We start from the raw sequence: 8,211 nt of genomic DNA on the forward strand, positions 1-8,211 counted from the left end.
TTGCCTAATAGTGCGCTGCTGTTTACAGATAATGTTCCGTTCCGCCCAGCGGAAGCGAAACTTGTTTGTGGAGACTTTTCGGCGGCGAATGTAACTTCAATTCTTCAGCCTATGGACCAAGTTGTGTTGTAGGCCGTTAAACAAAAATACGGAAAAATGGTGCTGCGCACTTTACTTGAAGAGGATGGAAACGGCCGGCCGCAGTGGCCGAGCGGTCGAGCGGTTCTAGGCACTTCAGTCTGGAATCGTGCGACCGCTACGGTCGCAGGTTCGAATCCTGCCTCGGGCATGGAAGTGAGTGATGTCCTTAGATTAGTTAGGTTTAAGTAGTTCTAAGTTCTAGGGGACTTATGACCACAGCAGTTGAGTCCCATAGTGCTCAGAGCCATTTGAACCATTTTTGAGGATGGAAACGAAATCGCAGTCCTACAAAAACTTAGAAAAATTACAATAAAAGATGTGATTTACTGGTTTGCTGAAGCATGGGATAACAACACTAAAGCCACACTACAAAAATCGTGGAAAAATCTCTGGCTTACATTAGAATTTGTTGAAACCGCTTGACACCAGTGAAAGACTATCACCTTCATCCCTGAGTAAAGAAGATCTCTGGCTTTGAAGAGACAGAAGAAAGTTGTGTTGAGGAGAGGACTGCAGTTGATGACAACGGCCGCAAGGAGTACGGAGACGAAGTCATCGTAGCTGTGGCGCAGAACTCATCAGCTCAGATCGACTCGGAGGAAAACGAAGAGGAGGTGAACGCTCATACTGAACTCATATCACACGCGCACACGCTACGTCGAACAGCATGCATCATCAACACCAAACGATGCGTCGGTGACGGAACATTGCATCGTCAAGTCGATTGAGTGCTCTTCCTCAGAAAACATGACTGACTTTGCTTCGTAAGTGTGTGTTTAGTAGTGATTAAAAATGATTCTACACAATTGTATAAATGAAGCCGAAATGTACTGTATGCACTGTACTGTAAGTAACCAGCTTTCATTCCAGTATGGTTTTAGGCGTTTTCACTAAGCTTAGGCTTTATATATGTCTCTATTTAAATTCTTTGTATAATTATAAATATATGTTTTTTCACGAAAGTCTTTTTAATTTCTCCAGTTTTTTAAGTTAAGAAAACGGTATTTTTCCTGATCTCTGCTCGGAGTAGGCAGATTTTCGGAGTAGCGGATTCCACTGTATACCATCGTCGGTCATTCGTTCAGTCTTCATTTCTATCGTAACCATTTCGCACATGTCGTACATATCGTAATCATTTCTTCGAAGATTTCACTAACTTCTTTGTTGGCGACTACTTTTTTAAAAACCGAAGTCTCTTGGTGAGCGCTTTCTTAGATATATAACAGAGAGATCAAAAGAAATATTCTGTGATTCTTGAAAGTTTTCGCGGCATAATGAGTATTCCGTGAAGTTTCATGATGGCAGCCGAATGATGTCGACATCCTGCCACTATATTTCGGCTGACAACCATTCAGAGATCTTCATGTGATGAAGTTCATAGAAAGTATTGAAATCAATCGTCTCTCTCACATTAAGATAAATAATATTGAAATAATGTCTCGCACTTCGCACATTTAGTTATTACGTATTTTCCTTAATATCCTCGAATACAGTAAACGTCGGACCCAAAACTATTTTTGTTATTTCACGGACTTAAAATTATACAATAAATATGTCATTTACTATGTCAAACGAAGTAGTGCGTTCTCTAAAAACAAGTACTTCCTGAAGCGAAACTGTAATGGCACTCTTTCTAGACGATGGGTCTTATTTAGGTTATGCTTGCTTCCGGTAAGTCTGACGAGTGCTTTTATACGAAGGGAGATGCAGGAGAAATGTCCAAATTTAATTCTCGCACCACTGAAAAGATGAGTGATACAAATATTAGCCTCAGCGTTGTTGACAAATAGCAGCTTGCAGGGCCCAGTGGAACACCTATCAGATTCCGTACAGAACTTGTGGCTATGTTAACCCGAGGATCACACCCGCCTAAGGAGAGTACAATGCGTCACTGATGTTGCGCCAGTGATCTTCGCCCGGGACGGCGTGTATAACGTACTATTTGAAGGAGCCTCGTTCCCCAAGCAAGTCTAAATTGAAGGTGGAGGGGGTAGAAAGGAGAGCAAACGAAAGGGAAGGAACTGATATCAGCGGCGACGAGTGAAAATGTCTGCCGGACCTGGACTCGAAATCAGGATCTCCTGTTTACCAGGCAGTTGTGTTAAGCACGGCGCCATCAGGACACAGTGTTCAACGCAAATGCGGGGACTGTTCTCGGCGCGTTCCATGGCCGACTCTCACTGCCACGTGGCGCCACCTATCTGCAGTCCCCGACCATGTCCTTCGTGCTGGCTAATTTTTTGATTCCCGCTGGATGTCGAACAAAATATGCATCCGCACTGAAAATTGTGGATTCATTACCCGTCGAGGTGACTCAACTATATATGAATGCGTGGTGTCTGTTCTTTCGGACACCACGCATTCATATAACCAGGCAAGTGTGTTAGGACGCTTGCGGATGATACGTAATTGGTGGTAAGTTCCTATGGGACCAAACTGCTGATGTCATCGGTCCCTACGCTTACACACTACTTAATCTAACTTAAACAAACTTACGCTAAGGACCCCCCCCCCCCCCCCCCCCCGCACACACACACACACACACACACACACACACACACACACACGCACACACACACACACACGGCCGAGGGAGGACTCGAACCTCCGATGGGGGGAGTCGCGCGAACAGTGGCAAGGCGCCTCAGACATATTAACGACGTGGCAGACAATACTAATAGTAATTTCAGACTTTCAAGTGAGATCTTGATATAATTTCCAAGTTGAGCAAACATACTTCAAATGGTCAGAAATGACAAAATTGTGCTCCTCACAAATCGAAAAAACGTAGTATCCTATGACTACAGTATTAACGAATCACAACAGAAAACTATCAATTCATACAAATATCTATGTGTAGCTGCTTGTGGGCATGCTAAATGGAATGCTCCCATAGACTCAATCGTAAGTAAATAAAGTGGAAACTTCATTTCATTGGCTGGATATTGCGAATGGTGCTATCAGTTCTAGAATAATGCTGATGTGTGTTGCACCCAGCCGAAGTAGGTCTCACAGAGGGTACTAGGCCTGTACAAAGAAATGGAGCTCGAACGGGGTGAGGTCTGATTGACGCAGTGGACTATTCATGGAAATATTGAAGAAATTGAACTGGAAGGGACTTCAAGGTAGACGTAAACTACCCTGAGAAAGCCCGGACGCAAAGTTTCAAGAACCAGACTTAAATGGGAAATCTAGGAATTTACTACAGCCTCGTATGTGTTTCTACCGTAGGGACCCCGCATACGAGGTTATACTACTTACAGCACGCACAGGATACATTTAAGAATGGAACGGGACGAAACCCAGATAGTCATACAGTAGGAAGTACTCTATCGTGACCTTTACTCTGGTTATCAGCGTATAAGTGTAGATGTAGAGTTCCGGCGTTTTGTTCCTTCAGTTAGACCTCGATTTCTTTGCCACCTGTATTCAATCCAATTTAGTGCTATGTTATTGATAACATTGAACCGATGGGACAGTAATTTCTAACCATCTTTAATAAAACTTCTGGTTTTAACCAAAATTAGGCATCCTGGTTTGGGCTCACTGTGATATTCATAAAACATGCTACGTATGTGAGTACTAAAAAGTGGTTACAAACGCTGAATTATTCGATTCTTGGCTACCCGTCAGAGTGTAGCCTTGCTAATTTCCTTCTACCGACCGGACATTTTGCGTTTAATAAAGAGCTCCTTTTTGTGGCATTCTTTTTCGTTGATTTGACCTGAGGACCATTTCATCGGCTACCTTGGTTGGTGTTTAATATGCCGTGCGTTGTTCTCTGTTCCGTTTATCTGATGAGAAGATTGTCTTCGGGTTTCTCTGCTGCTTTTCCTGCACCTCTTATAAAAGTACAGGCTTCGACCCCATCGGCCTTATGTCTTCTGCTCCCTGGCGTTTACATTTCTGTTTCTGAGGAGTCAGTGTTTGCCTCGTACAGTTCGTTGTCTGGGGAGGTAATCTGTCGCTACAAGCCAATTTCGTTACACTAGAGCATAACAGAGATAGTCTGCCGGCCAATTAGTCTGAATATTGCCTGTGAGCTGTGGTGCTAGGAGACTTGAAATGAGACTTCATGTAAAGTTATGAAAGTGGAAAGCGGCATTGAACATCGGGGGACTGGCTAACCAACTGTTGCTTGTTATTGATGCGAGCGGGGCAGTTAGAACTTTGCAGCGTCAGGAGGAAACAAAGCGAAGTTCGGAGAAACTGCTAGCGTTGTGGATAGCGTGTTCCGTGGGTAGTATAGAAAGTGTGAACGATAGACGTAAAAACGGTGTAAATGACGTGATATCTACTCGTTTTCACAAGACATCTAGCCTTTTGAAAGGAAAAGCCCGATAATAATGTGCATGTAGAAGAACACCAGGGTCGTTCAATAAGTAATGCAACACTTATTTTTTTCTTTTTCTTTTAAACAAGATGGCTTTATTTATGATTTAAAAAAGTAAAAAAAAAATGGTTCAAATGGCTCTGAGCACTATGGGACTCAACTTCTGAGGTCATTAGTCCCCTAGAACTTAGAACTAGTTAAACGTAACTAACCTAAGGACATCACAAACATCCATGCCCGAGGCAGGATTCGAACCTGCGACCTTAGCGGTCTTGCGGTTCCAGACTGCAGCGCCTTTAAACGCACGGCCACTTCGGCCGGCCTAAAAAAGTCATGTTATCTTATTCTTTGGCTATAATACCCTATTTTTCAATGAAATCACCATTCAGTTCTAAGGCATTACGCCACTTTAATGTTAGATCCTGTATGCCATCATGTTACCGTCCTATTAGTCTGCGTCTCGGCCACGTTCTTACTGCATCAACTTCCCCATCATGGCTGTAGTGCTTCCCGCGGAGTCCACCCTTCACTGGGCCAAAGAGATGAAAATCAGGGTGCGAGATCCGGCCTGTACGGCGGATGAGGAAGAACAGTCCAGCGACGTTCAGTGATTTCCATTCGGGTGCGCTGATTTGTTTGTGGCCACGCGTTATTACAGAGAAGTAGTGTGTTCGCATTTTTGTGGCTACGAACGAGCTGTAATCGTTTCTTAAATTTCCTACGAGTCACACCACGAGGTAAGACATCGAATAGAATCCTTCGGGGTCCCGGAAGTTCGCAGCTATTTACGACTTCTACCAGACGATCGTGCAGCTTTGGACTGCTTCTTCGAAGGAGACGTTGTGTGATGCCACTCCATGGACTGTCGTTTTCTTTCAGATTCAAAGTGCGGAATCCATCAAGTTTCGTCGCCTGTGGTAATGCCTGACAAGGAATCGTCACCGTCGGCCTCATAACGAGCGGACAGTTCGTCGCAGAGGGTCTTCTTTCCTCTTTATGATCTTCAGTTAGGCTTCGCGGAACCCAACGGGCACAAACCTTTCAATACACTAACTGGTGGACAAGTGTGTCAGCACGGCCATCAAATATGTCAAGTTTAGCATTGAGATGCTTGATTGTTATTCTTCAGTGATCTTGAATAAGAGTGTCCGCACGTTGCAAAGTTGCAGGCGCCACACCTGGTGTGCGTCCGACCTCCGCGTGGGAGATCAGGTAGATTTCCTTCTTCTTGTTCTGTTGATAGATGCTTCGCCCAACGGCTTACCGTGCTTTTATCTACTGCCCTGTATCCTTAGACATTCTGTAAACGCCTGTGAGTATCTGCCATGTTCTGGTTTTCCACGTAAAGCAATTCAAAAACTGCTCTTTGCTTGGAATGCAACTCAGTTGCAGACGCTATTTTGAAGACTGGTTATAGCGCTGCCAGCTGTCGAGACTTACTGGAAATAAGAGATGTGGCAAAAAATATTACAATTTTTTTAACCAGAATTGGCCGACAAAAAAATGTTGTGTTAGTTAGTGAACGCTCCTCGAACATTGACTTTTCCAACAATTCTTACCTTCGAGGACAGTCCGTCTTAGGAGCGTACGCATTATGTATTCGATCGAAAACCGAGCGTATTTCGCTGGAGTGAGTGGACCAAGATGTGGAAAAAAGATGATTTCCTGTTTAGATTTTTTTCAAAAGCTTCCCGCTGGTGAGTGCACTCTGTAACTCGTTCTTGCTCTTGTGATGTAATGAAGATATATCTGGTATCCTTGAATATTTTACGAGTATATGTTTGTCAGTGACAACATGATAGTTTTAAAATATTCCCCATCGTACTTGGGACCCTCACGTCGGAAATTATTCGACTCTTCTACGCGGTCTGATACGGCTTGCTGGTCATTAAACTATTATGTCATTTGTAGCTGGAAGTATTTGTTGCGACAGCAAACTATGAATTTTTATTCTCTCTGTTATATGTCATTAAAAAAAAATACTCTGATTTCCTGCTGTACCATTGAAGCTCTAATTGAAAGTATGCACTTCTTTTCCGGGCGGAAAGGAGCGCGTGGTCCCCGGCACGAATCCGCCCGGCGGACCATGTCGAGGTCCGGTGAGCCGGTCAGTCTGTGGATGGTTTTTAGGCGGTTTTCCATCTGCCACGGCGAATGCGGGCTGGTTCCCCTTATTCCGCCTCAGCTACGCCATGTCGGCGATTGCTGCGCAAACAAGTTCTCCACGTACGCGTACACCACCATTACTCTACCACGCAAACATAGGGGTCAAACACGTCTGGTGTAAGATGTTCCCTTGGGGTGGGGGGGGGGGGGGAGGGGGGGGGGTATCCACCGGGGACCGAACCGCGCAATAACCCTGGGTTCGGTGTGGGGCGGCGGAGGGGTGAAGTGGACTGCGGTAGCCGTCGTGGGGTTGTGGACCACTGCGGCTGAGGCGGGGACGGAGCCTCTCCGCCGTTTCTAGGCCCCCAGTTAACATACAATACAATACAATGCATTTCTTACTGTTGTCAACTGCTCAGCCTTGAATTTTGCTTTCTTTGAAATTAATTGCGTTTTTCTCGACACAGACCAGCTATTGTTTTCGTTTGCCACAAATTAGTTCATCCACTAAGCGACAACTGAAGAGAAGAAATTCTGGACATGCATTATAATGGCAGAATCAGTATTTAAAATTTCTCCCAATTATACATTTTAGTACATTCTCCCATTTAGGCAAAGCAATGTACAGTAGTTTTCCAGTACAGGGCCATAACCCACTTCTTTCCCTGGACTCCAGTTTGAAAGGCGCACAGCCGGAAACCTGCCTGGCCATCCAGGCTTAAATTTCCTGTGGTTTCCTAAAATCGCTGAAGACGAATGCCAGGATGATTCCTTTGAAAGGGTCACGGAAGTGTACAGTCGGAGCTCGTGCTTAGTCTCTATTTATGTCATCCTGACGGGAACTTCGTCCCTTGTCTTCCTTCTGTGTATTTCCAAATTCTTGCCCCCTAAAGTGGTATCACGTATTGATACCATACAACGGGCGTTGCGAAGTTGGTAACAGAATAGCATGTTTCCGGCCGACGCCGATTGCGGTTGCGCGTGATCTGGCGGACCCAATGGTGCGCGCCCGCTGAGCCACGCCTCCAGTGTCTGTGAGTCGTGTGAAGTTAGCACCCCTTTTTCGAGAAATATACATTTTTTTCAGAGTTCTTGATAGATATGGCATAGTTCTAGAGTTCTTTGTACAAAATTTCAATAGTTCTGCAGAATTTAGCGAAGAAAACAACAATATTCGAAAAAATTTTCGTATCGAAAACGTTCTTTGGCAATTTCCGCAAAATGTAAATAAGTACAAGAGTTCTGAGCACAGTTCTGAATAGAGCTCCAAGAGTTCTTTCGAAAATCCCAGTAACATTTTTTTGTGCAGCTAATAGTTTACGAGATAATTGCATTTTAATGAGAAAATCTTTTCACTTACTGTGAAGTTGGCACCCTTTTTTTCAGAAATATATATTTTTTTCAGAGTTCTTGATAGATATGGCATAGTTCTAGAGTTCTTTGTACAAAATTTCAATAGTTCTGCAGAATTTAGCGAAGAAAACAACAAAATTCGAAAAAATTTTCGTATCGAAAACATTTTTTGTCAATTTTCGTAAAAATTAAACTTGTACAACAGTTCTGAGGACAGTTCTGAACAGAACCCCAAGAGCTCTATCGAAAATCCCAACAACATTTTTCTATGGCGATAA

The sequence above is a fragment of the Schistocerca serialis genome, chromosome 1, assembly GCF_023864345.2.
Source record: "Schistocerca serialis cubense isolate TAMUIC-IGC-003099 chromosome 1, iqSchSeri2.2, whole genome shotgun sequence".
NCBI classification, from domain to species: domain Eukaryota; kingdom Metazoa; phylum Arthropoda; class Insecta; order Orthoptera; family Acrididae; genus Schistocerca; species Schistocerca serialis.